This window comes from Calonectris borealis, chromosome 1, assembly GCF_964195595.1.
Source record: "Calonectris borealis chromosome 1, bCalBor7.hap1.2, whole genome shotgun sequence".
Classification (NCBI taxonomy): Eukaryota; Metazoa; Chordata; class Aves; order Procellariiformes; family Procellariidae; genus Calonectris; species Calonectris borealis.
In genome coordinates, this window is record NC_134312.1 from 175,087,137 (window position 1) to 175,105,776 (window position 18,640).

The following is an 18,640-nucleotide window of genomic DNA, read 5'->3' on the forward strand; positions in this document are numbered from 1 at the left end:
CTCTACGCCTGTATTTTTGGGCCTGTACAGAATATTAACAGACAGAAACTAACAATAAAGTCCAGAAAGGACTACAAAAGCAAACAGTGAAACCAAGACACTTGCAAAGCTCTATAAATCTCTGCTGAGCTCGGGTTGCTGTTTAATCTTTATATACAGGTACGTCTCAAGGTTATCTGCTCCTGAGGGGTTCACTGGAGGCTTTTGTGATTTGTCATCTGCTCGGCTCCTTATCAGTCGAAGGTATTTCCCCTTGTAACATTTATTATGAGCTCCCCTCTGTGTTTCTTACTAATGCGATGCCGTGAAGAGGCTCTGGTATGCGGTCTGTAAGGAGTTATTAAATTTCCCTCTCCTGTGATCAACGGGATCATAAATGTGACACATGTGGCGTAGCGTACGTGGCTGAACGCCGTCACTGGGTCCCGAATGAAAACAAGGAAGCCTGCGGCTCTGGAAAGGAGCTTTCTGTCTCCGTCCAGCAGTCTCTGGCTTCTGGAAAAGAAGCGTAGTTAAATACATTCATTAAATATGCCATGTATGTAGAAAAGAAACTACTGGAAATAGCATAAATAAAATCACCGTTGTAGCACCTTCGCTAGCACACTGGGTCTGATTTTGAGGCGGAAAAATCTCAACCCTTTCCACCAGCGCGAGTGGGGCCATCCTGCCTTGCCGTTTCATTTCAACAGAGGCGAATCCGACCCTGGCTGATGCAACCACGTGTCGCCATGTCCGAGCAACCGGCAGACTGGGGAGAGGAGCACGCCGAAATTGCTTCATCGCCAGGATGGCACGGAGCCCATCTGCGTGTGGCCGAGGCCAGGACGGCAGGGGATTTCCTGGGAAACAGCTTCCTCTCCTGCCTCCACAGCCTGGTGGAAACGTGTCGGAGCTGCCGAAAGAGAGGGCTGGCTGCTGCGGGAAGCGGGATGCAACTGTTCCCCAGCTATCGCTTTATCCAGCAGATAAAGCCGCTTTAATTCCTCATTTGTTCTTAAATACTGGCTATGTCTACATTGATGTCAGAGATCTGACTAGTAGCACGTATAGGCATGCGAGTACATATATCTATCTGCTTAGTACATACATACATATACACACACACACACATACATGTGCACGCACTGTATGTATATATGCACGTATGTACTGACTAGCTCCTTCTAAAGGTAGTTGGGGTACCTCTACGAGTTCATGCCTGTGGACACCAGGAGCTTTACTGGGAATATCTTAGGAGCCAGGTGTCCACGTTACTATGCCAAAGCTGCACAGCAGTTTTGAAGCCCTTTATTTTAAGATGTTAGAACCGAAAGGCCAAGGGAAGGAAATGAATGCTCAGACTCTTCTATGCCTGTCCCCCACACCTGAGCTGGTGCTTCAAGGGGTGCCCCAAAGCCCCGGGTGCCCCTCAGACCTGACCGTTCTCACCTCCCCCACAGGCAGCGTGAGCTCAGCCTGAGCCCAGACTGCAAAGTGCATCTGGTAGGGGACAACCAGATGCAACATGCCCCCCCCAAAAAGGGGACACCAGGTCACCCAGACCGCCCCGGGTCATGCACGCAGCGCAGCCACCACGGCACCCAGGCGTGGAAGGGGGCAGACGAGGCAGACGCAGGCCCCAGGGGACAAAGCAGGGACACGAAGCAGAGGTTTTAGCCTCGGCCGTACTAGGGGCCTCGTCTGGCATTCAGGCTGGGGGATGGGTTGGCAGGTAAGTGATGTGAGCCGGGGGCTGCTCCTCCTCCTCGGGGGCTGCTCCTCGGGTGCCTCCTCTCTCCTCCGGCAGGCAGAGGTCTGGTACGTCCCTGCTTGCAGGGGGAGTCACGGCGTGGAGGAAGGAGCTTCACGGTACTCGAAAACCTGAGATTAGCCGAAATGAAATTGATCTCTGTACGCGCAAATTGGTAACACGGCTGTTTCAGCCGGCTGGTGAAGTATGCCATCTGTTTCTGAGGCGTTTTATAAAAAATTAGAAAAGGCTGGTAGAGGGTTTCTGCGGAGCTTTTTGGTTCTGATTATTCATTTATTTACAAACGATCATTTATACCATCTGGGGCTTTTCAGTGTAACTGAGAGTAAACTCTGAGCTTCCCAGGACTCGACAAATGTGCCAAGAAGGGAAGACTGCAAAGGCTTTTAGAGCAAATAAAACAAAGGAAGAAAAGCAGCCCGTTGCAACGAGGCGGGGGGAGGAGAATGCGGGGACGGGGCCCTTTTCCTTCCTCAGCCTTGCTTTGTTTCCCGTTTTGTTTGACATTTGTAATCAAAGCCTCAGCACCTTTGCTTTAGTTATAATAACTTTGCCGTAGTTATTACATGAGCCTCCACAGATGTACACACAACCCAAGTTTCTAGCCTCCGGCACTGACCGCTCCCCAGACGAGATGCTTGTTCCTGTACCACGGTACGTGTGATTCTGCAAGTTTCATTTATCACAAAGCAGCAGTACAGACACAAGAAAAGTACAGCGGGAGCCAGGGGCTCAAGACGAGTTTTGGCACACAGTACATCAACAGCAGAAAAGGCTTATTCCTTGAGCTTTCATCCCTAACAACATCTGGGAAGATGAATGTAACTCAGTCACGGTTACTGCCAATTAAAATAAATTAATAACCTGCCAAGTGTGGGACAGAAGTCATGTTTCTTTTGTGGGAAAACTAACGTGGCCCTTTGGGACTGACAGCTTTAGTTTGATTCACACTGATGGCTGTGTACCCATAAACTCTAAGGAGGTTTCAGGGCTCAAAATATTTTCCTTGACTATCCTAGGGAGGTTATGGGTAGGAAGTAGGGATGGCATTGCCAGCAGTTTTGAGCTTGAATTCGGCTCGGAGCAGTTGTCACCAAAAGTTAGTTCACTGGCCATAACTCGCAGGAGTGGTGATGCCCAGTAGATAGTTGATAGCCACTTACCAAAGACACGGTGGAAGGTGACACCTTGCTGTAGAAAGCAGGAAGGGCTTAACAGATACATGAAACCAAATTTTTTTTCTTTGTTATTCCTTTTCTATTTCTGATTTGGGCTGCTGCTGGTAGATTGAAAGACTGTCTCCGCAGCTCAGCACAGCAGGGCCGGGGCGCAGCCCCTGGTCCCGAGGGCATGGGGTGAAGGCCGGCCCGTGTCCACACTGCTTGCTGCCAGCCCCTCTTAAAGGCTGGCCCTGTCCATGCTGCATAACACCCATGTGGGTGTACCCCTATTAATTAATTAATTATAGCTGCAAGAGGGGGAAGGCTGTGCGCACTCGGAGCTGTGGCAGCAGGGCACGGAGCCTGCGGGGATGGCGTGGGAGGGCGGCGGAGACAGCCGGGCTGCGTGCTCCGCGGTGGCGGTGCCTGCTCCTCCGTGTCAGCGGTGCCGGGCGGGAAGGCGCCCCGGAGCCCAGGACGACCTTTCTCTGGAGGAGCGGTGGCTTTGGAGTCCCTCACGCAATCCCACTGGAGAGGGTAGCGGGGTTACCTCCCGGTTTGGTGCTGAAGGATTGATCATTTAACCTGTTTAGCAGAAATAATGAGCGTGAGCGGCAGGAGGGGGCACAGACAGAAACCGTAACGTCGTGGTGAGCTCTCAAGGTCAATCTCCTCTAAAACGTGAATCACTGATTCCTGTTCCTAGACATCTCCAGGGAGTCCCGTCACTTGTGGTGGAAGACTTATCCTTGTCCCAAATCTGCTCAGAATCCAATGTTTTTCTTCCAGAGTCAATTCATACGAAGTAGCAAATTTGGAGCCGTTCGGCTCACTTCATGCCAAAGCCAAAGGCCATCAAACGCGTCTTGTTCCCCGTGCATAATGTCTAACACGTGTCTTATCTTTGGAGTACACGTACTATGCTGACTGCAGTGGCATCTGCATGGGACACTGTAAATTAATTAAAGTTCACAAAGGACCCGGATGGGAAGTATTTAATAACTGTCATGTAATGTATTCAGTTATGATGATAATAATATAGCAGCTAGCGTCTGAGCTGGTGTTTTTATATGTGGGAGGAGCAGAGGATGCAGAACTCAGGGTTTCTCAGCATCCTTTTGCAAACTGCTGCATTACTCACAACCACAAAAAGCACCACTGGATAATACAAGTCACCGGTTCCCGCTTGGGGAGGCAAGTCTCACATCGCACTTGTTAGCCCAAGTCGACAGGTTTTCCAGCCTTTGTGCAGGCCCGGTGTTACAGAGGTTCAGCTGGGTCTGTCTGAGGTGGTTGTCTTTAACTCCCACCTAGCAGAGGGTGGTGGGGCTGGGTGGAGAAGGCAGAGGGAATGGCAGTAAGAAGAGGTGGTAAGGCACCTGTAGCATGAACCAAGGACTAAGACAGAAGTGGGACGTGAAGTCAGGAAAAGGGATGAAAGGACACAGGGCGGTATCAAGAACCTGGGGCTGAGGTGAGGGTGAAGTATGATTGCACAGTGATCCTAGGGGTCAGGGTTAGGGGGAAAGAGGATGGTGGCAGCACTAAGATGTGGAAATAATTAGGCCGTGAAACACTGAATCAGACGGTGCCAAACACAACCATTTATACCTTCATGACACCTTTATCTGCACATCCCACGTAAAGGTTTTTAAAAATGTCTTTGCAAGCTTTGTAACAATTATTGATGCTGGTGTATTTCTCCTCTTTTAAAATACGGTTCCCTACACCCAAGATTCAAATTAAAAAAATACAGAAAGACATATTTCAAAAACTTGTACAATCTTATCTGAAGTGTTAATTGTATCAGATTTATCTCCAGCTTTATTAGAGAAAGACCAGGCATTTTGTATCCCATGTGAAAATCTACATCTTCCCATTCTTTTGTAGCATAAAAACGGTATTTCTAATCCTAGTGGGCAAGACCATAAGCCACGGGCTTAAAGGTTCAAATCAACATCAAGTGAAGAAAATTCTGCAAGGGTGACATTTATTTCTTTTTATGACACGTTTTAAGTTTCTTAAGAGATTGGAAGTTGGGCTAACTCTTGAAAAGCCTGTATGAAATGACTTTAGGTCCACAAGGAATGTTTTCTTATTTGAAATTGTGTTCTAGTCCAGTTTTAACTGAAACCATGAATTTTAGACATTTCTAGTGAACTTTAAGGAAGCCCCCTCTGCATCTGCCGGCAGATACTAAGCTTTTCTTGTTTTCACTGCTAACAGAAAATGGTAATAGTTGACAAGAGTGTGTATTCACTAAGAAGCTGCCAGGGATTCATAAGGTCCAAATAATTGATACCCATTAGGGATGTGAAAACCTTCATGGGCTCATTAAGTAGGTATTGAAATGTCTTGGCTGGATAAGTGGTTGCTCAGTGAACCAATACATTTTCAAAAGAAACTCTCTTGTGGTGAAAAACAGTTGACCGATGCTCATCTTAATGTGAACGGGTAGATTATACAGTCCAAGAGTGGCAAACAAACAGGAATTGGATTCAGCCTAATTGTACAACTTTCTGTTCCTCTCCTGGGCATCCTCTCTGCATAAGGGGCAAAGATGCTGCTGATTGAACCTGCAAGATTGAGACGTGTATGTATCATGGTTTTATTCTGTGTTTCCATGCAGAAGTACGGTTTCATATTTTGAACGTGCAACAACAACAAAGCTTGCAATAAAAAGAGAAGCGGTGGCCCCAGTGCTTGACTGTAGCACAAGCTTGAACTCCGGTGGACTTACCACGTAGGCTTAACCACACCACCAGTGACATGTCAGCAGTTTATGGACTGGAAAACAAAGCCATTAAGTTCTTTTGGCATTGTGTTTCTCACAACAAAAGAAGGTCTGAAGAAAGGGAGTTACAAAAATGTGTTTTACACTGGAGGCCCATTAGCTCTATTGGTCGGAGAAACTGCTTTGCAGCCTCCACCTGCAGTATTGTGTGTGAGGGATTTATTTTATGCTCTGTTCATCACAACAAACAGACCTCCCGAGTAGCAATGTGTGTTCTTATATAAAAGATAATTTGGGGGCTCTGAAGACTTGAAACTCAAATTTGGTCATAATTATTAGAAGGTCACCTAGGAATTCTGGAGCAGTTTGTTTATCCTGATTCCAGCCTGCTAGGTCCAAGAAAATACACTTAATTCAATCCAGGTGACTCTCCATTAAATATAATCTTGTCTTAATTGGTGCCACCTTGACCTCTACTTGTGAAGTCTGTTTTGTGGTCTACAAGTCTAGCTTTAAGTGCTCAAACACACATTTTTCCATCTGATTCCCCATGATTTCATTATGACAACAACACGCTTCATACCAGGCGCTCCATGTGCGTGTGAAATGCAGGGAAGGTTTAGCAATGAGACCGCGTCCGAGCGGGATGGCGGTTGATTCCTCAGGCTGCCGGCCATGATGGGCTCTGTTATTCGCACCCAGCTTCGTTACCACAGCCTTTAAGATGTCCAAGATCAAGAGATCAGTGAGAGGCACTGCTCTCTGGGGCTGCCAGACCCTGGCTGCTTCTACAGCAGCCAGGAGAGCCAGGAGCCAAGGAGAGTAATGTCAACGTTAATTAGCCCGGCTACTCCCAGGAGTGCATTTGGTTTAACTCCTACACCCCGTTGAAAAGTCCAGGTCTGGTGGATAGCAGGAACGGAGCTGACCTGAAAGCCACTCGCTCTCTCCAACAGAGAGGTCCCAATGTCCAATTTATGTGACCACCGAGTAGTCTGCATGCGCCCCGTGAATTTCAGTTTACGTCCCCACCGGTGTGCTTTCCTCCTTGAGGTAACCCTCTTAGCCTGGCAGCCCTATAGCAGGCTTGAATTTGCCATAGTGGGGCTGTTTCCAGAAGACCTCAGCCTCCGTTAACGATTTGACACTTCAGCACTGCTCTAATGAGGGGAGTGACAGGAAGGCTGAGGTGCTGCTACAAAGTGGTGGACCGAAGAGCATTAAGAACCGCAGTTCAAAGCAGTGCATCAGATGCCCTCCTCTTGGCATCCCGGCTTTTAATCTGATCTGGCATTTCAAGCTGATGAAAAGATTGCGCTGAATTTCCATTTCTGACAGTGGCAGAGAAACAGAAGCTCCTTTATTTCGCCAAAAGCCTCAGTTTCCATTCTGGGAAGGAATACAGGAGTTAAGTAGCCCGTATCACAGGCGATAGCCAAGAGGGAGCTTGTCATGTTTGATCAATTGCTGGTGGTAGGAGATTTTCTGTGAAATGCGGTAAAAAAAAAATGAACTCAACCGCTGACATAAATTAATACACTAATGATATTAAACCTTGGCTCCAATGCTGGCCGCTGCTTCAGAGGGCTTGAAAAACTGAAGTTCTGAATTACGTACCAAACCCAGGCCACCGATTCATCTGGCAACATTTACAAATGTCATATCAATGCTTTGCCAGCGAAGAACAAAGTAGAAATACTGACAGGTCCCAGCAAGCTTGGAATAGATAGAAATTGGATAGAAATTCATGTGGAGTACTTAAAACAGGTATGATCTGGATTGAGCTGTAGGTCGGCGTCTCAGGTACTTTACACAAGCAAGGAGGTTTGAAATCTTTCAGGTAAATTAGATGAAAATCAGTACTATTAATAAAACTGCACCATATGGCATAAGGAAGCCAAGCACTGCTTGATACACTGCATAAACATATTCATTGTCAAGATAATATAAAATGTATTTTATATGCCGCATTTGAATAGCATCTACGTTTTGCACAGCAGAAGGCAGATATTTTGGCTTGCTTTCAAAGCCACAGCTTCTGGAGTCACGTGGCATTGTGCGACGCAGCTCCCATTTGAGCTGGGGGCAGGAAATGGTCATTCTCAGGGCCGCAGAGAAAATTTGAAAATTGAAATTGTTCAAGAACAGAGGAGGCAAATAGAAGGAACAGATTTCTACAGCGTTATTGTCTTTAAGCCAAGTTCAAAGTTTGAACCCTCACACGAAGACTTTTATAATGATATTGATAATGCTACCTGGCAGCTTGGACTAACCTGAGTAATTAATATCCTAATGTACTTTATTACAAAAAAGATTTCCATCTTGCTGCCCAAGAGCCACATGCAGTTCCTGAAGCAAAACCTAGGATCTTCAGCTTCCCGGTGGTGTTGGGGGATTCAGCATGTGCCACCTGAAGGCACCTGGGTGGGATCTTATTAGAGGAAAGGAAGACCTGGGTGTCAGAGATGGGTAGGGAGAATAAAAGCGATTAAGAGAGGTTGCAAGGTCCTGGAACAAAGGTCTCCTGAGCAACAATGGTGCAGGGAGGCAGCACAGAGGACCCTGTTTTTTAGGGTATGTTTAAAGGAATCCGTTTAGAGGTCAACCAGTGTTTTATGAATGTGTGCTGTGACTTAAATTTCTTTTTGGAAAGCTTAGGCAGGATGAAGGGGTGATGGGTAGAGTGAAAGGCTGGATCAGTACTACCATGCATCAGGTTGACAAGACATGGCCAAACCTCCTCTGTGGCCTGCAGGTTGTGCCAGTCTGGTATTTTTGTGTGTTACACAAATAGATACTCACAAACTCATCTGTGCCAATGGATCTCATTACAAGCCAGGCTTCAGTCATGCCGTGACCGTCTCTGCTGGTTTATGAGGAATAGGTCACCATTTCACCTGGGAGTGCCCCCAAAGTTTGCCCCCAAAGCCCGTGTGGACATGCTGACCTCACTGGGTTGCAGCTTTGGAGTGTGGCAGCAGTACTAAATCAGGATCTGGGGCCAGAGGAGGCCAGGCATGACTTCCCACTGGAGAAAGGGTAGGAAGGAGGCTCATACAGGCAACTAGTTCAACAGGGTCCTATTTTGTTCTGGGTCCAATCCAGCCACATGCTTATGCCATGGCGACCCCCAAGCTACTCCAGAACTGCTTTAGCTAAGCTGAAGTAATTAACAAACTATTGCCAGATCCCTCAAATACATTTTTTTCTTTCTATATTCAACTGACTGTGGTTTTCAAAGCACGTTATAAGCACAGAAGAGCGTCATTCATTATGTAGGTGTATTGTTCCCCCTTTAACAGATGTATTTCCAAAGGAGTTGAAATTCACCCGGCTGGTGTTTTCTTTCACAGTAGCTTTGGCTTCCATGGTACTATGCCAAGAAAGACATCTTTATTTGTGCCCTTAACTATCAGTGGTGTCAGCAAATTACTGGCAACAGCACATATTAGTGTCTTCATCAGAGTGAGGATTTATGATGTCACCACTAAATCCATCAGGGACATTACATCCTTATAATTCATAGCTGACTCTTGAACACATGAAAGGAATGGCGATGTGCCAGCTAACAAAGAATAATCGTGTTACTTACCTCAGCCATGATAATTTGCTTAAATAATAAAAATACGCTGGTGCAACAAGGAAAAATTAATGCACTGATAAACACAAAGGAGAAAAACAGGGAAGTACTGAGCAGTATACTAAATACCCATCTGTCTGTCAGCACCATTTTCAATTTCTGATATTTTAAGCTGATGGAAGCTTTGATCAATATTTACACTTCATTCAGTCAAGAGGAACATGGCAGCATTATTTAAATTTCATTTTATAACCAAAAGGATGGCGGTACTGTATGGCAGGAAAAAATTGTACAGGCAGCAAGTTGCAGTAATTTCGTATTTTTAATGCAAAATTGATTGACTATGCCTGAGAAAGGATATTAAGTGGGTATTCCAGAAGCGTAATTTCATCTGGGAAGGAAGCTGAGATCACCGATGAAAGGAATTGCTGAAAACAGCCCCCCAGTGTAGATTTCCGGATTTTTCACTTCTCATGTCAGGCTCACCTTTTCTTTGAACTTCTTCTCAACGAGGAAAGATTCACGAAGATGGGAATAGTAGAGCTAATAAAAAAATGGGATTTCTTTTCCCATGACAACATTATTATTACTATTATTATTACTATTACTATTATTATTATTATTAGTATTATTATTATTATTATTATCATCATCATCATCATCATCATTGCTTTTATAAGGACCATTGCAAAAGCAGAGTTTTGTTTCAAAAGTGAAATGTTGTCTGGAAAGTACTATTTTCTATATGGAAAAGGTATCAAGGTTCCTTATAGGAACTGTAACCAGAATGTTTCCATGAGCTGAACACCGTGGAGAACGTCACTCGTGCAGCGCTGTTTCTTTCCTGCTAAACTGCCTCATGGGCCTCCTGGCTATTGTGAATGATGGGAAATGTAGTCCAAGCAACACTTGCAGAGGAGAATTAGGGCACAAACAGATTTCTGTGGGCTACTGAAGCAGTCATCTTGGGATCTACACACTGAAGATTTTTAATTTGGAAAGTATCCATTACTGAATCAAAATACCTTTGCTTTTTAGCACCAGAAAAAGCCTTTTCCCCTCTTTCTCTACTCTCCATCCTGAAAACTATCTTCAAAAAAACCTTTTCATTAAAAGTCAGCCTCAATGGAACACTTTCAGTCAATTCAAATGAGCGTGTTTTTGGCAAACCAGACTTTGGTAAAGCAAACTGAAAAGGAGGAGTGTATACTGAAGACATTTGCCATATTAACCCGTGCCTAATTTATTAAATGCTGGAAAGGACTCTGTGGTCAAATAGCTTTGCTTTTCAAAACATCACACTTAAACTCAGAGGGATGGGGGAGAGAGGGAGAAAGGAAGGGGAAGCTTGGTGTAAGAAATCATCTATACAAGCTACAAAGGCTGCCAGACAAAATATTAGTCTTCTGTTAAATTATACAGTGTGATATGGAAACATTTGCATATTCCTCTCAGTTTCTGAAAGGCAAGGAAAGAGAAAAATACTGACAAAGGAACCAAACCTCAAAAGCCAAAGTCAGGGATGGTATTCTCCACTCCATGGTAATCCCCAGCTTACACCAGCTCTCAGTCTGGTCCCCAGTGCCAAGGGACAGTAAGCTGCAGTGATTTCACCACCACTGTCCTGCAGCCTATGAATCAGAGACATTGTCTTACCGCCAGGAAAAAGGAACCTGTTGAAAGAGATGTGCTCTGTAACCGTGGCAGTCATCAAGAGGGTTACAAATTTTAACCACATTAGTGAGTAAAGTAAAGCAAAGCAAACTGTCAGCATAAGCATGTAAAGGGGAAAAATCCAGAGGGAGGCAAACTACGGCAGTGATGATATTTCCGTGATTATGTGAGACTGGAGAACAGTGCATACCTTGTTATACGACTTATGAAAGCAGTCATAATTTGTGCTCCTTACATTTTGGAAGATGTTTACTGGCATAGATCATGTCATTAATGGTAAGAAAAGTTGTCTATACTTACTGCACTAAGGTTAACGTGCAGCAAGCCCAGACGTCTCTAGTTTCTTATCCAAAACTTATGAAGTGCAGTTTCTCCTGCAACTTCTATTAGCCAGCCAGAAATATTAGTATAATTACTCTACAATATGTCATGGGTTACCTGGAATACCTGAGTCACTTTGTATTCTACATAACTCTAGTTCTTTTAGTGTTCAGTCTGAATGTTATCATGTTAAAATAGGATTTATTGCTATAAATATTTTTCTTATGACTCTTTCCCAGTGCTTGTTTGACAGTGATAAAAACCAAACTGACATATGTCCATTGTGTGGTAATGCACTTAATCCATGCCTCGTCTCTTCAGTCTTATAATCTGTAGGCTGCATTGCATAAAGGAATGGCTTTTACAGTACTCCAGTCTTTATAAAGCAAACATTTGTGGATTAAGGGTGCATTTCCCTACCGATATATGTTGGCACACCTGCTTCTAATTTCCATTGTATAAGCCAAGAGAGAATTCTGCTTGGTCAGAACATGTAGGTGTATTGATGCAGGTGCACTGCATCTCAGGGGTTACCTGAGGCCATCCAAAAGCCAAATCTGCTCTTGACCGTCTGGGAGGCCACAAGATTGGTGCAACGGGAGACTTTCCTTGGGAGCATTTTAGTGCTTTACGTGTTCAGGCATGTCCAGCACGTTCGTAAGCTGTCATCATGCCATGAGAAGGTCAGGGCACACGTGAGGAGGTCAGGCCAAGCAGACCTGGGCAGACTTTTTGCAGGTTGCATATGAGAACCTCAGGTGGGGTTGTGTATTCACAGCTACAGATGCAGCTGTAGCATGCCTCGGCCAAAGAATGCTGAGTACATGTGCGTACTGGTAACTGGGAGGGGGGAAGCAAAATCCGTGGCACCTTTATTTAAATAAAAATGACCTGTGGAATTGGAACTAAATAACATCTTGTTCCAAAAGCATGAACCTACAGACAAAGAACACATTCACTCAAGCAGCTGAAGAAAATAACATACCAAGGAATCATCTCCACCACAGGCCAGTGCTTTGGAGTGCTGAGGTATGACATATTTAAAAGACGTGTAGATGAGGCCTTTAGGGACATGGTTTAGTGGACATGGTGTGTTGGGTTGACAGTTGGACATGATGATCTTAGAGGTCTTTTCCAACCTGTATGATTCTAAGATTCTATGATTCTATATTATTCACTTGACCTGCTGTGTCAAAAGGTACGTGTTTATGAATAACCCTCCCTAAAAATGTGGCTTGTGTCAATCAATCTGTCCTTAAGATGATATCGGATTCAAAACTGTCATGATCCTGGTTTTTGGATTTGATTCAGATACGGTCAGAAATACAAGTGAATGATTTCTGTATTTGGAAGTAAAATTTCTAAACGGCCACACACCAACGCTGCTACATCCAGCTGAGCTCCCCCTGTTTGTGCGCACATTTTGAATCCTGAAACAAACACAGCCTACACCCTCTCCTATGTCTCAAAGGTGTAGACATAGTGCACTAGAGCACTCCTTTGTTGTGAGACTTGCAGAAAGCCCCACAATTTATGTATGGCATAAAATACATTTATGATCTTTAAAAGGTCAGCTGAAGCAACAAATTAAAAAAGGCAGCAACTTCCTCATAACCCACTGTGAGTAAAGAGGGTGGAGTCCCTTTAAAAGGTGGAGGTGCTTTTGAGAGCCTTTCAGCAACCTATTCAGGAATCATCCAGAGGCAAGATCAAACCTGTCGATTTACAGGCCAAGCGGTTCATACCTGTGACACATGCTGCAAGTGGGAGATTATTGCAGCAGAGCAGCTATGATCTCATGATCGCTGACTACATGTAGATCTTGCTGCAATCATCCTAGTCCTATATGGACCAAATGGGCTGCACACTCTGTATGGGCTATGAGTCAAGGGGACTGAAAAGCTTTTGTGTAAGATAGGATGATGAGAGAATATCACACTTCATTTCTAGGTGAAGTATCGTGTGGTGATCACCACGAGCCAGAGACCAGACGATGAGGACTGTCTCTTCTGTGCCACCGATGCTCTTTCAGTGAGCTGCAGCGACAGGGGTAGAAGGAAGTCTGGGTGTGGTGTTGCAGAGGACAGATAATTGCTACCTTAGCAGTTCTTCCTGCTGTTAGAAACACATCTAAACCTGAGCTTCCCCGTGTTCAGCAAGGGACTGAAGACCCACCTCTTTGTTCAGGCTTTTAGCCAACTTCCCTCTCTGATAAAAATAACTAATAGTGAATGCGGCGTTCTTGGCAGTTTCGTAGCAAACTGGCAAAAGTTTCTACTTGTTTTTCTTTCAAAGCTGAAGTGCTTCAGGAGTTCACAAGATGTTTGTTTCTCAAATCAGGGAATGGCACTTCTTTTTAATTGAACCTTTGTGAGTACCTCAGATACTTGGAATAAATAAAAAAATGAGTAAAAGAAGAAAAAGTAATGCCACTCTGTGTTGAGGAATGCCATCAATGCCCTAGACTGCTTTCACCACGGTGATGCCTGTCCGCCTGTTGCCTGTTGCTGTACCCCTTTCAACATAGCTATACCACTGATCCTGCAGCAAGTCTAGGACACTCTGAGGGCTTTCCCGTACCAACCTGGTACAGGTCTTCGCTCTTAAATACAGATAAATTAGTTGTGCTATTCCTTACAAGAATTTGATTGTCAGTCATAATGGTGACATCTGTGTCTGCCCAGGACTAACACTTTGCTCAGCAAGAATTGTTATGTGGAAGGAGGGTGAGGAAGGAACACATTTTTGAGTTTTCTTCATTTTAATGAAACAACAAACTCTGGAGAAAGGTTTATATGCATGTTCCCACACCTCCACACATGTTTGATTTATGTAGACAGCATGTTGTAATCAGCATCTTTTCTACTCCTCCTCCTCCATCCTTTCTCTGCAAAGTGACCAGAGGAGTATCTGCATTTCTAATTCTTCAGTATCTGGTTTCATTCACAAAAGTATCAATTCTTTCATTCAGGGAGGCTGGTTTGAAGATACTTATGCAGCCTGTTTGCACTGGGCCGGATGTTCAGCACACTTAGTTTCAAGCACTGTTATTTTGGCAATAAAATCCTACTTTGGATAAGTAGTTCCAGCTCACAATGACTAGAACTGCAGTTGCACCTCGGTATCAAAAGGCCCTTCTTTCTTGGTGACCATCCACGTAACTGAAAATGAGGTATATCTTTCTTTATGAAGGTGACTCTATATTGTATGAAAGTAATCTCCTTGAAATCTTTTCCAATATCTGCTTGATTATAATGTTCTATTTAAACAAACTAGCAAGCCTGTCAGAAATGGTACTTATTGCAGGGCAAGAGGCTTTTGACCTTCTGTGTAATTATTCCCAGCTCACCCTTGGAAGTCTGCGTTACTCTGAGCTGAATTTGAGGCATTGTGTGGTGCAAAAAGGAACTGAATTGTATCCATTAGTAAATTTGAACTGGAACATACAGTAAATGTCAAGACTCTTAATTGCGCTTTCTATAATGGCTTCCAAGCTTACTAAGGAACAATCAAAAGCTATTAGTTATGGCTAGGTAAATATTTTAAGGATTTTTTTTTGCCAGAAGACCCTTTACTTCTATTTGATGAGTCTTTGTACATGACTTAATGTAAAATTAGGAAAGAGTAGATGTGTTTGTGATAAAATTATTGTGGGGAGTTTTATGAGAACATTCAGGCCTAAATACTCATGGTTTCAAAGTTTTAACTGTAAAGCTTTCTTCATTGGTCTATATTACAGCAAAGTCTCTTTTTATGCTAAAGTATCTGAGATGCATTCTTACCTATCAGTCTACCTTCTGTGCCGGACTTTCTCCTGTTAGGTGTTGTCTCTTCCCTGCTCAGCGGTATGAAGTTGACCATGGAAGTTATCTTCCTTTTTATGTGAAATCAGTGATAGAGATTCTGCTGGGGTTTTTTCTAGAGTAACATTTTTTCCAAAGCTATAGAGCAGTCTTGCAAAAGATCTGGTCAGGAACAACAATAATGAAAATTTCTTCCTTTGGAAATCTCTTACCCAACATTTGACTGAAAGCTAGGCAGAGGGCAAAGGCTGTAGCTGCTTGCAACAGCTCCTCAAAAGCCAGTGTTATCTGACCGACAGTAACACATCCTTACCCAAGACTAAGAATCTGTTCAAAGACGAAGATAAGTAGTTGGCTGCTGCAGTAAGATTGGTTAAGATACAATGCTTCTGTAGCCAGCAGCACAAAAGGGAACAATGTGCTTAGCATCAGATCTAGGTCAGATCTCGGCTCACATAACCACATATGCATTTAAGTTGCACAGAGTGGAAGCAGCTTTCAACAGAAGAAAGACTTGAAGTAAGTCCAGAGCAAGACTTGAAATCTTATCAGTGAAGCCCTAGTTGTGCCACCATTACCCACAATCTCACTTAGATACTCAGAAAAAGTGCATATGGGGCTATGTCCCATGGCACTTCAGGTAACTTCTGAATTCTGATATATAGCAATAAGCAACAGCAAAAAAAAAAAAAAAAAAACAAAAAACTGAAGTAACTCATGAAGCACCAGTAAGCAAATTTGTAAATCGCTTGTTGACAAGTAGCTAAATAACTTGAGAGGTATTGGTCACTGTTACATCTGGACACCAACGTACAGGGTCAGACAGTGAAAACTTGATCTGTAGTTCCTGTACTTAGTGTGTCCTATGTCCCTGGAGATTTAGGGACACAAAAGGAGACACAAGGTATAGGGAAGCAGATGGAATTTAGACTGCCTTAATCTAGGCCTAAGTGCTTTAAAGTCCACCATCCTAAAAATTTCTTCATTCACTGTTCTTAACAACAGCTGCCTCTTATTAACCATGAAATAAATTTATGCTGATTAACCTTTAGAAAATTATGCAGATTTTAGTAGAAGTGTAAAATCATTAAGAGATAGTTGCTTGCAACTGGCTCCTTTTTTCCTCAAATGGAAGCATCTGTTAAAGCTATACAGTCCATCTACCCAGGGACTGCAAAATTAGAGACATTATTGTCTCCAGCGACTATGTGTGAGAACAAGGATGCTCTTAAGAATGCAGTGAAAGAGAAATTAGAAACTTTCTGGGAAGAAATCCAGAAAGCAAGTTCTTCAAAAGTGGTTTTCAAAAAGATTACCCAAGATAAAATGTCAAAAGCATCTGACAGTCAACAAGAAACTTATTTTTTACATCTTGATTTTTATATAGTCTCAAATAATAGTGTCACAGGAAACTGGAACCTGTACTCAAGAGGAAGTCATTATAAGAAATATTAGTAAAAAAGATGCTACCACTGCTCATTGTCATACAGTTTTTTCACGAAATTAATTCAGGTTGTGGGTTTATTGATATGAAGAGGTAAACTTTAAGTAGAGAGGAGGAAGGATGAAAGGTAACCACAGTAAAGGAGAAGGGATAACTACCTCCATGCCACTAGAAAAGTGAGAAGACGGAGATAAACAGAAGCAGTGTGAGATGATGCCAGTGATGACCTATTTCTTTTTCCAAAGAGCAACATTGCCCCATTAATTCTTCTGCCAGTGCCCTATCTACATGCAAACAAACTGTCCCAGTGCTGTGCAACACAGCTTGCTCATCTCTTGTGAGGAGGTACTGCATCAGAGTGGGATTCGCCTGCCCTATCTCAGGTAGCTGGGCTGCTTCAGGCACCCAAATATTTGTCATTGGGTCATCTCATCCCCACGTTGCCACCACTCTCCTGGCTTTACGTCCAGTAAGTGGCTAAATTCAGGTGCTTGAAAATCCACACACATCCGTGGCAGCATTTGCAGCACGCACATCCATGACAACAGATGTCCCTAAGCCATAGTAAAACCTCTTACTACCCAGAAGCCATTACGCTATTGATGGGCAAATGAGGTCAAATGGGCAGCCTGAAAACAATGCAGCAGGACAGTGTGAAAAGCATCAAGGCCACACAGGATCTGACCTTTAGGCAGCTGGGGAGGAGTGAGACAGCAGATCTACTGAGAGCAGGGTCCTTTTCATGGGTCCTGGAGACTTCATGAGCACGGACTAGCCAGGAGGCACTAGTGGGAGATGAGGGTGGTTTTAGCTTTAGGTCAGTGTCTGGTCTAACGCAGGTCTCAAAGCCAGAGTCAGAATGAATGAGATGAGGGACAGGAGGCTTTTTGGTAAGCGTGTAACACTGGGACCCTACTGCTCTTTGGGCATCTGTCTCACGTGATCTCAGCTAGCACCATGTGTGTTGAACCATACCTCAAAACTATCCATTATTTTGGGGTTTTGTACTTTCTCAGTAGAAGCCAATGTCTGTTTCCTTGTCCCTGACTCCAGACCTGCTTGAAGCACATCTAAACCCTTTCTGAGAAGCAGCGTGGGGAGCATTCACAAACACTGCAAGGTGATGCCCTGTACTGTTGTATTGTTGGAGTGGCCTCTTGGCCTGAGCTAGCATTCTACCAAACAACACCCAAGCATTCTTAAGGAGTTAGCATGGCCCAGAGATCCTTCCCAACGGGCAGCTGGATGCTGCTATCCTATTTTGGGGACTAAGAGAGCTGAACTGTGTAGACATGAATTGTCCCATGCCAGCTGGCATCGGTGCTAGAAAATGGCCTCGGGGGGGGGGGGGGCGGTGGTGTTAAATATACTAGCCATTAGGCAGTAGGGCAGCTCCTCTGTTCTTGCAGCTTGGTGACCCAGGCCTTCAGCATCAGGTTCATCCACATGTCTTTTAAGAACTTGAAGCAGTTTCTGTTTTATCCCACTTTATTGAAAGCTAGGGGCCTGCTAAGGGCTTGGAGTCAGTGATTTAAGACATACTAAGACATGCATGAAAGGTCTTACACAGCTATGAAAGGAGACCACAGAACTGAGAGGTTTTGTTTCCTTTTCCTGTGCAATTTGGAATTAAACTCATTAGCTGCTTGTGGTGGGCAGAGAGCTGTTCACAGCTATCCACAAGCTGGGTGAGGTACAACTTGTCAGCAAGTGGTTGTGGGCAGGAGAAGTGATAAGACGTTAAAGTCTCAATTCGTTTATCTAAACGCGCGTATCTAGTATAATCAGAGATGTCCTAGAGCATCACACCTGGCCTCAACTGCCTCTCCATGAGGACAAGGGTCACCCACAGGCCAGGTTTCATAGCTGCCAATTCCATGTGGGCCATCTACTCGCCTATGTTTAAAGTACTGACTTGAATCTTGCGGGAGTAGCTGGAAAATCTGCTGTCCTAACTGAAGAAGCCACGGAGGATGAAGACCTTGATGTCTAGATGGTTGACAGTGGGTGTATGGAAGAATTAAGTGTCTCCTGCAGGCAATTGTATTGCAGCTATGTGCAAGCATCTAACTGGAGACATGTCTACCTGTACTTTGGGTGCATAGCTTAGGGCAGACGAACTGCAGTGAAGGAGTCTAATAAATTGCTTTGTTACAAGCATAACCAAAGCA